The sequence below is a fragment of the Cupressus sempervirens genome, chromosome 3 (assembly GCF_028749045.1).
Source record: "Cupressus sempervirens isolate cs-2001-9-10 chromosome 3, ASM2874904v1, whole genome shotgun sequence".
In the NCBI taxonomy this organism is placed as follows: domain Eukaryota; kingdom Viridiplantae; phylum Streptophyta; class Pinopsida; order Cupressales; family Cupressaceae; genus Cupressus; species Cupressus sempervirens.
The window spans coordinates 98038069-98049571 of record NC_143120.1 but is presented as its reverse complement, the minus strand read 5'-3'; positions in this window follow the sequence as shown (position 1 = coordinate 98049571).

Genomic DNA, 11503 nt, shown 5'->3' with positions numbered 1-11503 from the left:
TTGATGCAAGATTCATGTCGGAAAAATCATGATTTGTTAGAAAAGCAAAAGTATAAAGTGTGAGTCCTTCCTTCATTATTTAAAAAATTCTATACTGTTAGAGGATTCTAAATTCTCTCTACACCTTTTGTAGTGTCCAGGTATTTGAGCTCTCTTTGGTGAATATTTATTTTTTTTATTTATTTATATTGAAGAGGCGTTTAGTGTATGCGAAACAAACTATGCTTGTGTGGCATTTCAAATCGGAGTCTGGCGGTAGTAGAATAAGAAAAGGAGGAGCACATGGGAAAAAGCATCATATTTCACTTTCAACATGTCTATTACAACTGACTTCTTTGTCCTTACGGCAGCCCTAAGATCCGCCTACTGAATCGTCTTCACAAGGGTTAAAAGTTCCTTGCCCTCTGATCCTTTTTACTGTTTGTGAGCCCCACCCATTTTTGTTGTTCTCCAGAGATTCCTGATGATTTTGGCCACTTGTAAAAGAATGTCTATCGCAACAAGACAAAGTGAATTTATTTTTGGATTCTGTAAGGCCAATCGAATTCTAAGATGCAGCTCCTATGGCAATTCTTCATAAGCTGCTATTTTCGGCCAGCCTTAAACATCACACACTAAGGAACACACTAAGGAAGAAATTAACTCTAGAAAAGTAAGCCAAACTTTGACTATTTAACACTTTTGCACTAGGAATCAAGTCTTAGAGTGTGATGTTTAAGTCGTTCGACCATTTTCTAGTGTACTATGCTAAAAAATGGCACTTTTTCACAATTAGTGCCATCTTTTCAATGTACTCATTAATTGGGTAAATTGTAGACAAAAACTTCAAACATAGAAGAGAAGTTTGAAAAACAAATTAAATGTCCTCTTTTAGTATTTTATTATTAACATAAGTTGTCTTTAAAAATGGTCAATGGTTATTTTTTCAAAAGATCACTTTTTTTAATCATTTAATTAAAGTAAATGTACAAAGAATTATAGCTATCAAAAGTAGCTAGCAATTTCAGTTTTGATGCTAGGTAAGAGTCTACAACACAAAAGTAACTTGTGAGCCTCTTATGTAGGAGGTCTTGGGTTCAAGTCCTCTTAACACATAAAATTAATTAAATACAACAAAAAAAAATTAATTAGTATACGCTTCGATCATTTATCAATTAAAAAAATCAATTTTGATGCTATGTTCAGGTAGTTGTAATGATGGTTGGAGCTTTCTTTTTCCTCTAAAAAAAAGTAGGGGCGCTCAGAACTATAAATATATTTGCTTTAATTTCTCGTGCCCTTGGTGACTATTAGTGAAAGTTGTCCTACTATCTCAGCTCCCAAGGTGATCTGCCTCTTTATCATCTGTTGTGGTGATGGCCCTACTATTATAAAGGGTTCACTTTTTATTTTTCCATTAGAGGCTCAATCATGTGTAACTAGTTGTCAGTTGTTTGGCAAATCAAATTATTCACAAGAAAAATATTTATAAAATGAATTAGTATCCTTCCTATTCTCCATACAATCTTCCAATCCTTTATATTGATTGTTATTCTTTTATTGTAACTTTCAAGCTTTGTTCAATAAATTAAAAAGTAGCTAACAAAGAAAATGACACAACATAAATTGATTATAACATGTCATTTAAGGATGTTAATAACACCAAGGATTTGAAGAGGTAAAGCATGATCATTATGAAGGCCAATAATTGGCATTAAACAAAAGAGGCATTGCCTAGCTTGAACACCTTACAAAAACCCATTTTATTTTATTCTTTCTTCTTTCTACTTTATTCTATAAAAAAAGTGTAGCTAACAGAGAAAATGACACAATATAAATCTATTATGACATGTCATCTAAGGACGGTAGTAACACCAAGGAGCTAAAGAGGTAAACCACAATAATTATGAAAGCCAACAATTGACATTAAGCAAAAGAAGCATTACATAGCTTGAACACCTTCCCAAAATCCATCTTGTAAGTGTTTTGAAGTTGTTTAGTTGATCTTGAATTTGACAAAGTTGAGTCATGCACAACAATTTTTCTTGGCAAAGTCTCGAAGCTACAAAAAAATTTAAAGCAACCTAAAATTTATGTTGGCACTTTGTCACATTTAGTAGCATCTTTTTAGTGTATCATGTAATCTTTGATGGTGGAATTTTTTATAGAATTAGCATTTAAATATATTTCCTTATTATCTATTATCTTCATTTCCATTATCCTTATTTAATTATAATTTTTTTAAAAATTAATTGCTTTCTATGGATTTGGATAGTATTCATTTACATTCCAATCATTATTTATAGTCTGATTTTGATATTTATGTTCCTATTTTTAGTTTTCTAACCACCAACTTTTAACTTAATCACTATATTTCATATTCTTAACTTTGTTTTCCTTACCACCATTTCTTGTGTTAATATATTGCTTATCTCTCATATTACTAACTCATCTCTTCTTACTTATTTATCAATATCATATCTATATACCTTATAGTTAGTGTTGTTCTTTCATCTACTACTATTGTTGTTACTCATTTGACTTAGAGTATGACTTTTCCTCCTTTGGTTGTCGTGTCTTCAATTTTTTTAACTTATATGCTTTATATCTATTTCATTGTTTCTTATGTCACCCATACTACGATAATTCTAGCTTCTACCCTTGATGCAATGTCACTAAAGTGACATAGAGGTGGGGAAAAGGCCAAAGAATCAAGATATTATTATATATACTCCAAATACACCTCTTACATTTGAGTTTGTGACTTACAGATCACTAATGAGTTGTGTGTCTCCTCACTATGAATTATCATTGTAAACTTGATCCCAACACTAATTTGTGAGTTTTTAGTGTGAGTTACATAGATTATGCAAACAATGACGAGATCCTTGCAAGTTATTATGTTGCACCTCTAAAGATTTTATCAATCAACTATTCTATAATTAAGATCCTAGATCTATTCAATATTTTGATCTGATAAATATTACTCTTTTGAAAATTTCCAACTAAATATGGCCTTAAAAATCTTGAGGGAGAGTTGACCCCATGATGGATCGCCCCAATGTTCAAGTGCCACATAGGTCAAAGTTTAAAAAAATATTTTACCACTTGTGAAATGCAGATGTGAAAATGAAAATTTTGCTTTGATGGGTATCCAACTCATCTACTAAGCAGTTAATGGGGAAAGGTGGAGCATGGACTTTTATAGACCATTTTGAAGGTTAATTGGCAATGGATCAAGATGGCCCCTAACACTCTCAATCTATCATCTCACTAGAACATGTTCATTGTGTCATGTCACGAGTGAGCATAACACCATCTTTTTAACATGCTCTAGCATTAAATGTGTGTCAACCTCTTCTTCCCTTCCCAACCGTCCATGTTAACTTTACATATATCCACATTGTGGTGGGTGTTATGTCATGTCCCCATATTTATAAGATTTAATAATAAATTAGAAATATAATAGAAAATTAATAGCGTATAATATATATTGATTAATATATAATAATACTATAAAATCATATGATTATAATGTGATTAATTTGATGAATACCATTGCCGATAGTGGCATGTTGTGATGGTTAAGTTGTTGAGTTGTTATCCTTGCCATCAAGGTTCAAATCTAATGGGGATGAGGTCCCCCGTTTGTGACCTCACTGGTTCATAGCTCTAGGTCAAAGTGTTTACCCCTCTTTCAAAAAAAAAATGATGAATACCATGTAATATGAAAAAAGAATATATTATAATATAGTATTATCAATAAATAAAATAAATAATTATTAGAGAGTGAGATCTATATATAATTATATTGTATAAATAAAATAAATAATAAATTAATAATAAGATAATATATATCTAATACAATAATAAAAGATATAATTAATGGGAAAATATAACATGTAATATATAAATATAATAATACACTATTAAATACAGATATAAAAATATTATATTAATGATTAAATAGGCGATTAAAACATCTAAATAATAGATCGAAAAGTCGCATCATTCTAATCTTCTAAACTATAAATTAGAAACATGTCCAAGGTGATTAGAAAAGGCATTCAGATATTCTCACATATACTATTTTATTCTAGCAGACTCCTTAAACCCCTCCCAATATCGGCAACCAAGAGAAGATGTTTGAACAATAAAGAAGACAAATAAATCATACCAAAATGCATGAAGCATGTCGACGAATCATAATTTAAAGACAATTGAGCAAACTAAATTCTATTACCATGCCAAATAGCAACCACTGTGAATACAGTAACATCGATGGGAATTATGGAGCAAGACAAGGTATCGACAATCAATTCACGTTATACTCCAGCAGCAAACACTAAAAGAATTATCATAACAAAGATAGGAGATCATTAAGGAAGGCAAGGAAAAATCGATAGACAAAGTATACCATTAGAGGTGAGTGGAATAAAGGAGGACATTTTTTACTGTCTTGCAATAGTCAATAATCAATGATCAATCATCCCATCACGTATGTCACTCGAGCATATCAGAGGGTATGTGAAATCAATGGAGACAAATATCATAAGTGGTAACCACCAAAATAATACCAGCAAACAAGTATCTGAACCAGTTTACAAAGGTCCAGTCGACAGTGAACATAAGGAATAAATATGTTAATTGATAAACATATCATACTGACACTATCAGTCTTGCTAGGAAAAAGCGAACCATTGCATCATGGCATCCCTTTAATATATACTCAGTGTAATGCCCCGCTCGGAGATCCTTGGAAACAAGGATGAAATACAAGCCAAGAATTTTTTTTTTTACAAGTATGAATGCACAAGACAACATCATACAGGGATCACAAAGATCGTAACGGAAGACTTCAACACAATCCCGGCAACCAAAGAATCTCCGAACGCCACTACCTAACTGACACACCCAAACAAAAGCCAACAACCACCACAGCAAGATGAGGGCACAAGAAATGACCACTCATCAACAAAACACCAAGCTGGGGTAAAATGCAGAATCCCAAAATTTGGCTAAGCCTGAAATCCTGAAGCCCTGAAAATTGGCTAAGTCTAGATTTCTGAAGCCCTGAAATTTCTTAGAATCCATAACTTATCTCCGAGAGGTCTGAAACCTATCTCAAACAATTTGTCGCATATATTAAAATATATCTTAAGTATAAGTTGACGTAAAATTAAATATACGTCAACTTATACTTAAATGATATATTTTAAACCCCAAGAGACTAAAACAGAAACATGAAAACTCGATTTCAAGAGAAACTGACAGAATTCAAAATGCAACAGCATAAGGTCAAAGAATGCCCAAAAGGGTATCCAAAACCACTCTCAAAAAGATCGGATCACGAAGAAAAGTGCCCGCTGATGGCACGCGCAGGTTTTTCACAAAAATCGTGTGACACTTTTTACTAAGGGAGGGCGATATTTCTCCTTAAGGCGTGAGACACTCTTCCAGTGTCCTACGACATTTCTCAAGAAGGCATCCGACACTTTTCAACATCGTACGACATTTCTCAAGAAGGCGTGCGACACTCTTCCAGTGTTGTATGAAATTCTCAAGAAGGCGTGCGATACTTTACAGTGTCGTACAACATAGTTTGCATGGGCATGCAATACTTTTTAAAGTGTCGCACCATGCTGAACAAATGTCACCCATAGAAAATAAAAACACTCTCAGAAGCAAAAAGAACCAAAATGGAGCAAAGAACCTCCACACCAAGGAGCACCGGATCCACGCAAATCGAGGAATGAACACTCAAGTGCAAGAACAACACAGAAAGAAGAACATCTATCCATCTAAACTACAGCAGCAAAGAACACATGAAATAAACATCGCAGTGAACTGAACAACCAAACTAAGTGCGCGTTCCTCCCAACCGTCAATAGCATCATAAGACCATCGTGGGTCCTAGCCATCCCCCGTGCGTAACATCCCAAGCCACTAACTAGATCGTCAATACTGTTGTAATAGGGACATCACTACTAAAAAAATGCAATAATATAAGCATAAGAAAATCTAACATGCTAGTGATAACGCATAAGATAATCCTACAGTAGATAACATCACCTATCACATGCTAAACAACAGTAAGCAACAAATATACTACTAAAGCAAATCACATCATCTAATCATATGCTAAACATCATGATAAGGGAATGCATCAAATAAAATAACATCATCTAAGCATGATATACAAGCATCCCAATGAAAGCATAAATCACAAGAAAGCATACTCCGGAACCTGAAGTACCAAGTGAAGACATCCAGCAACGGTCTCACTAGGACAAAAGATCATCTCTATACACCGATCCCTAGCAGTGGTGAAGTTAGCTACACCTTCCAACCATGTGGCACCTATAGGTCCACACCCGCTGTGCTGATGGAGATAATGATCCAACCACAAACACACATAAAATACAACATCCATGGCTAACACTCACACCAGACAGTATGATGGCTACAACCAAGAACCTAAGACAATGCAAGGAGTACAGGTCCTAGTCAGATACTCAATAGGCTACTAAGTAGGGGCTGACATCATGGAGAGTCGCTTGGCATCGAAAAGCCCAAGCTTGGATCGTGTGTTTCAACTCCTCAACGGAGGGCCCCGCACACACATTTTATTATCTTAAGTTTTATTACCAGTCACACATTTTCTTTAATTATCACTTATTTAAAACTTCCTATGCTCCGCCAACCCTATGGGACTAAGGTCACCAGGTTGCGAGATAGAAGCCCCCTCCATATGCTACCCTACCTTACCCATGCTCATCCTACAACAAGTGCCCGTGGGCATGCATACTCCCATCCCAACCCCAATGATCATAACTTCTGAAAGTACCATGGAAGATCAAGCCTCGCAAGTCACTCGACAAATGTACACAGATGTACTCGTGTGTGGCGCACCACCATCACGAAGATCATAACACAAGGACAGGAATGAGAACACAATGCAAAGAAAACACCCAACTGAAAGCAACACGGGAAGGACGGATTCTACACGAATCCCAAGCCAATAAAATCATACATCATGAAATCACCCAACCGGCCTCAATCTGAGAGTATGGATTCTACACGAATCCCAATGATGTAACGAGACCAAAAGTCATGAACTTACTCAATCGGCCTCAATCCGAGAGTATGGATTCTACACGAATCCTAGCGTTCATGAAACAAAAGTAAAGGTCCAAAAGAAACCATAACAGGTAACAAATCACTCAACCGAACACAAAGTCAGGAGTATGGGTGCAACACGCATCCCAATGCAACAAAAGGTGTAATAGTGGTCTAACTGATATCCAAACGGATCATCTAGGTCCACGACCCACATTGTGCCAAGAAAACTCGAGAAAACAGGGCGACACACAAAACGAGGTAAAAATTCCAAATTTTAGAAAAATTCAAAATTAAAACCCATTTGGCCTTTGGATTCAAAAACCCCAAAATCCAAAAATAAATGAAATCGAACACCGTATGCAAAAACAGCTAGCATAACGGTGTAAAATTCCAAACCCTCATCCCAAAAAATAGGGAAATGTTCATACCCGCCCAACCGGGTAGAACTAGCATACAGAAACGGAGGGGAACTCTAGTTCTCAGCCTCCAAACAAACGGCTACCAAAATAGGAGCAGAAACAATAAAATAGGAAAGCCCTACCTCACAGCCAAAAGGGCAAAACGGGAATCTGAACCATAAAATAAATATCTTACAAAAGTAGCTGAAAATCGCGGCAATCCAAGGTTTCCCCAAGCTGGATCCAACGAGCCCAACCTCGCGACGATCCCACGCTCGTAGCTCCCACAACGAACAAAACAGTAAATCCTCATGAAGAGGATTTTGGGTTTTACTCTCCAACTTTCCAATTTGAAAGTGAGAAGTGAGGAATTAAATTCCTCTTTGGATACTTGTTCACTTTTCGAGTGAATAATTGATTAGGGCATTTAACCAGCCAATCTAGTTAAACCCCGAATTGACCCAAACGAAAACAGGCTATTCCTATAAATAGGAATTCATCTATGGAAAAGCTGCCAGAAATTAAAATAAATCAAATAAAAAGCTCGAAAATCCAAAAATAGAAAAATCACCTTAAACAACTTTCGCGACAATGTGAACCTATAAATGCATAGACACACTTACTGGCCTAATCACATAAAGCAATGAGTTCAGATTTAATAATCACCGAAAGGTTTAAATTAAACATTTAATTAAGGATACGTCGACCATACAAGGACGACATTGGTAAAATATGAACGGCTAAATCACTAACTCCATGTACCACTGCCAGGAATATAAATCCTACACACTAAACAACACGCTCAAGTGCAATTGCATATAATAACATAGCCAAAGCAATAATGCGTTAAATCACCTAATTTAACCATTTATTTAATTATATTAAAATAATCTATTTACATCACTCACGTTCGCATAAAGCATAACAATGCAGGAATGAAGTAAATAACCATAGCATTAAATCCATCACATAACACAATTAGAGGTATGTCCAAATACCAGATAACCAGATATCATCATAAAACACACTGTCATCTCAAAATGGCATCATCATGCAATATGATTAACTGAACAACATAGTAGTCTAAAATCTATGATACTAGAATCAAGATGTAACATCTGACCCTCGGGTCCTCTCAAATATAAACATAACATGAGTAACAAATATCTCTCTAATCAGAAATGTAACAAGGTAAATGTCCGCAACACATAACCAAATAATCTCACATGAACAATCCAATTAATTACTTACGCATTTAATAATGATTGATTACTCTGCATTAAAAAGGCATTTAAAACACATAAGCAAACACAGTCATAAACATGACTAACCACTGCCACAAGAACCTAGTCCAGTGTAGCATGGTAATAGAACATAGTGCAATCTCTGTACACATCTCAAGGTAATCATGAAACAACCTCATGATACCACATCGATCCTGGTAACCACTGGCACAAACCTCAGTGAACCATAAATTACATCATAATCTCAAAGATCAGTCAAAAGCATAATCAAAGCAACTGATACAACAACATAAATCCAAACACCTCGACAGTGTAGACCACTCAAGGTCACAATCATGATCCCATCACAACAAAAGATCAACAAGGTTGCATCCATCAGGATGACTTACAGAAGTCAAATGGGAGAGGCACTACACTTAGAATCTATATCTATTATGGTCGATAATGGCTTCCAAATTCAAACAAGTTCATTCCAATATTGGCTCGAGGTATCTACCAGAGATAGTACCATTATTGCAAGGATAATTTAATAGTCAAATAAGAGGCCACATGAGCACCATTAAAATATGAAGACCAGTAGCAATTACGAGAAGAGTACAATCTATGTAGAGTTACAAGGCTAATCAATAATAGTTTGACATCAATAAGAAGGGAAGAAGTTAGAACTCAAAGGCACCACAACAAGTTGGCATGATAGTTAATAAGAAATCAACATTCAATTGAAATCTGACATCTTCAAAAAAGGTAAGAAAAAAGACAAGACCTATCCAATGAAGTACATGAAGATCAAAAACAATTTAGAGAATATATATCATAATACTATCTTACTTAGACTATCAATAAAGAATTCAACAATTTTAAAATAAATAAATAAATTCATAGGCATACCAAATCCTATACTATTACATACAAACCCTCAAATTAGCAGCAAAGTAGATATAATCAAATATAGTTGTTGATGAAAATACAAAATCAGGAAGATTGGTATATATGAAACATCTAAGGGTCATTATGAAGAGAGTTGATATTTGCAATGATTATATTGCTTGTTCACAAATTTGCCTTAGAGTATAAGTATTAGTCTTTGTAATTGAAGTTTTGAGAAGATTAATTCGATATCAGAAGCTAGTTGGTTAAGAGACATTACAGTGGTATCAGAGCATGATCTTGCCATCCTGTAGGGTGAATCTTAAATAAAGATCATCATATTAGAACAAAAACTGTCATCAATGACATGTGGAAGAAGAAAGAAAAAAGATACACAATAATAAGGGGAACTAATTATTTTAGATGACAAATATATGAATCAAAAGGCTTAATGCAATGGAAAGCATTAATGTCATGGCTATGGATGATCATTATTTAGATAAACAATGAGTTCATATAATTGGAAGAATGACAGGAGACCTCATCCATTGAGAACACATTAAGATTGAAGCCTCTATTCAAACTCTACCAGGCGGAGGTATAATCCATATCAAAGCAATCCGAGGAACATTTTGGAAACAGTGACATCTACGTAGCTTGGGTCCTTGGACATAATAAATATAATTTGTAGATGCTTCAAGGTTATTAAGTGATCAAAATATATCTTATATTATGGAGCAAGCAAGTTATAGACAATAACAAATATCAAATCAGATCATGGCTTAGTTATGAGTAACTTAGTAAAGGAATCCTCATTTGTATCAAATTGGAAATAAAGATAAAGGCAATGACATTCTAAATCGAATGTTATAATTCCTAGTATGGAATTAAGGCAGAGAGCTAACCTCTTTGAATGACTTCACAAGATATTCTACAATTGAATACTCTTAAGGAAGCGAGGTAGGGAATTGAGTATTCTCTGAAGGACAGTACATACTATTTCAGAAAATCATATGCATATGTAAGGATGGATACACCTAGAGTGGGTATCCATAAGGCCTAGGATGAGGAACAACTCCCTCTTAGGAAGGATGGATATATCAAGATTGATTATCCATAAGGTCTTAAAGAGAAGTATCATGAGAAGATGGTGCTTAGTGAAGAGTTGTTTTATTAATTAGAGCCCTAGGAAGCAATCCCCTAGGAGCTAAGCATCTGATCACAACCTCTCCTTAAGAAAGGGTTAAATAGGGAATTAGGATCTTATATTTTAATGACTTACAAGATTGAATAATATTTTTATCATGTTCTTGAAGTACTAACATATGATGCAGGTCTATCTGTCAAGGAGGTAGTCACCACCAACTCTGATAATACAGAAATTGTAATTAGAGGAAAATAATCTACCAAAGCTTCTAATATGTGTATGCTCCATGTCTGCATTGTGTCTTCATGCATTGATGTGTGTGCTTAGTGGAGAGTTGTTCTATTAATTAGAGCCCCAGGAAGCACTCCCCCAGGAGCTAAGCATCTGATCACGACCTCTCCTTAAGAAAGGGTTAAATAGGGAATTACAATCTTATATTTTAATGACTTACAAGATTGAATAATATTTTTATCATGGTCTTGAAGTACTAACATATGATGCAGGTCTATCTGTCAAGGAGGTAGTCACCACCAACTTTGATAATACATAAATTGTAATTAGAGGAAAATAATCTACCAAAGCTTCTAATATGTATATATGCTTCTTGTTTGCATTGTGTCTTCATTCATTAATGTGTATACTTCGTGTCTGCATCATGTCTTCATACAACTAATTATATATATTTTGTGCATGCATTATATTTTTATATATCCTAGTATATATGTTTCTCAATGAGTGTCAAAGAA